Source organism: Canis lupus, chromosome 34 (genome assembly GCF_011100685.1).
Source record: "Canis lupus familiaris isolate Mischka breed German Shepherd chromosome 34, alternate assembly UU_Cfam_GSD_1.0, whole genome shotgun sequence".
Classification (NCBI taxonomy): domain Eukaryota; kingdom Metazoa; phylum Chordata; class Mammalia; order Carnivora; family Canidae; genus Canis; species Canis lupus.
Window position 1 is genome coordinate 3,979,854 of NC_049255.1, and position 2,530 is coordinate 3,982,383.

Consider the following 2,530-nt stretch of genomic DNA (forward strand, 5'->3'; position numbering starts at 1 on the left):
AAGATTTCATTTATTTATTCATGAGAGACACACACACACACAGAGAGAAAGAGAGAGGCAGAGACACAGGCAGAGGGAGAAGCAGGCTCCATGCAAGGAGCCTGATGTGGGACTCGATCCTGGGTCTCCAGGATCACACCCCAGGCTGCAGGACCCAGGATCACACCCCAGGCTGCAGGCAGTGCTAAACCACTGCACCACCGGGGCTGCCCGAGTTTGAAGGTTTTCAAGTTGTTTTCAATGGGAATATATTCAAAACAAGTTGCCACAAGGTTTGAAAGCCGTTTTTTAGGGACACTGAAATATGCATCTCGCCTCTCAAGGTGACTCCTTTCGGGGACCTGGGCATCCGGGAGGTGGTGAAGATGCAGCTGCATCATCCAGATACGTCCTCCCCTCTGTGGACAAGGCGGTGGCGTCTGCCCGAGGCCGGTCACCCTGGGGAGACCCGCACTTTCAGAGGAGGAGCCTGCAGAGCATGAGTCGGTGCCTGCAGGCGCAAAAGAATTCCCGCAGGAAACTAGAAAGAAGCAGGCATCCCCCTGAAACACTGAGATGGAAAATGATAAGCTCCCCCACTTAGCTGGACAGGGGGACGGACAGAGCACGACAGTCGAGCAGGGGTCGGGGGCTCCCAGCGCATGGGGCCAATCAATGACCAGGGAAGGCCACCCACAATAGGGTCCCCAAGAGCTGTGCCTGCCACTCAAGTGCCATTTTCAGGGGCACAAATTGGCTCTGTACTCCACAACCACATCCTAAGGTCCTCACAGCCCCTGGCCCGTGGGCTGGGAACCTGCCAATTAATGACAATAAGGAGGCCCAGGTGGCAGATGCCAGCCGGGACCGGCAGGTCCAGTTGCCAAAGGTGGGTGGGCAGCACTCACAGGTCCCTTCTTCAGGTCTTTTTCCTCCTTTTTGTAAAATCCAGGTACCGAGCAAGCACGCGCCTTGCATGGGTGACGTTGGAAAGCACAGCTGCTCCAGGCTGGGAGATTTAAATTAGAACAATTTTAATTAGGGCCTCATAACTGCCAGTGCCTTTTTATTCAGTTTTTCATTCACGCTCATCCCACAAAAATTTATTAAGTACCCACTATGTGCCAACTACTGGCACCGTGACACTTAACCATTTGGGAGCCAAAGTGATTACAGCATCAATCTCCTTTTCTGGCCAGGCCTGAGAGCAGCGGCTGGAATCCTCTACAGGAAAACTATCATGTTATTGTCTTTAACAAAGGCAGATGGCACCTACGGATTTGTGGGCTCAATAGTTTATCATAAGTAGCGATTTCATCAAAGTCATTTCAAGGTGTTTGAAACTATTCTATCCGCCCCCCTGGGTTCAACCTTTCACGTGCCTGGATGCCGCCTGCTGGGTGTCCAATGCAGGCAGCGATCAGCAGATGCTACGGGGAACTGGCCACAGGAAGCTGCTATTTGGTAGCCAGGAAAAGTGGAGCTAGCTCGCTCACCAGGAAGAGAGAGACTGAAAGAAAAATTAACCCAAGAACTGAGTCACGTATCCATGTACATCTGCCTACAGAGAACTGGATTGGATCCCTCCATCTTGGAGGGCGCGGAAGATGCTTGTCCTGGCGTGAGCTGAGGACCTGCAAGACACCCCATTTAGGAAGCACAAAGGTGTCCATCCTTCCTCCCACGCCCCTCCCATGTCCCCTTCACCACTGCCAGGGCTCTTTCTCGGAGGGACTTCTGATCCCCATGCCTGCCACGGCCTTGCGTAAAATCCTTAACTCCCAAACCTCTGCATGCCACGGTCATGCCTTGGAGTCCTCCGCTGGCTACCCTGCTTCACTTCTCCAGAGGCATTCTCCCTTCCTATCTTGGGGTCACCACCCCCACATGTACACACACATCACACATGCACACACACAACACATACACATCACATACATACATGCACGCGTGCACACACAATGCATATGCATGTGCACACGTGTGCACATATCCACGTGCTCAACGCATACCTGTGACACACGCAGATACACATGTGCACATATCCACATACACATACACATATGCATATACACACCAGTAAAACACCAACCCTCCTGCCCAGGCCAGGCTCCCCTTCCTCTCCAAGTCTCTGCCTGATTCTCTCCTGCTTCACTTTATTCTTGATTCCACCAGCATGGTTTTCCCCAGGACCCTCCAGCATCTTCCAGTGGGAAGGTGGCATTTTCTTATGCCCTGAGTTGCCAGCTCACAGACAATGAGACACATAACCTGAAACAAAGAAATAGGCCTGTCCTCCAAGTATAAATGCCCTCTGGGTCAGAACTAAATCCTCCAGTGATCAAATGCAGGCCCAAGGCCTGTGCAAATTGTAAATGTTGCCAGCACTTAGAGTGCTTCCAGCAAGCCAGGTGCTATTCATCCATTAATATATTTAATTCTCATAACAACTCACTCCTGATTGCTATTATTATCTCCACTGTGCAGATGAACTGAGAGGCACAGAGAGGTTAAGTAACTTTCCCAAGGTCACAGAGCTGGTGAGTGGCAG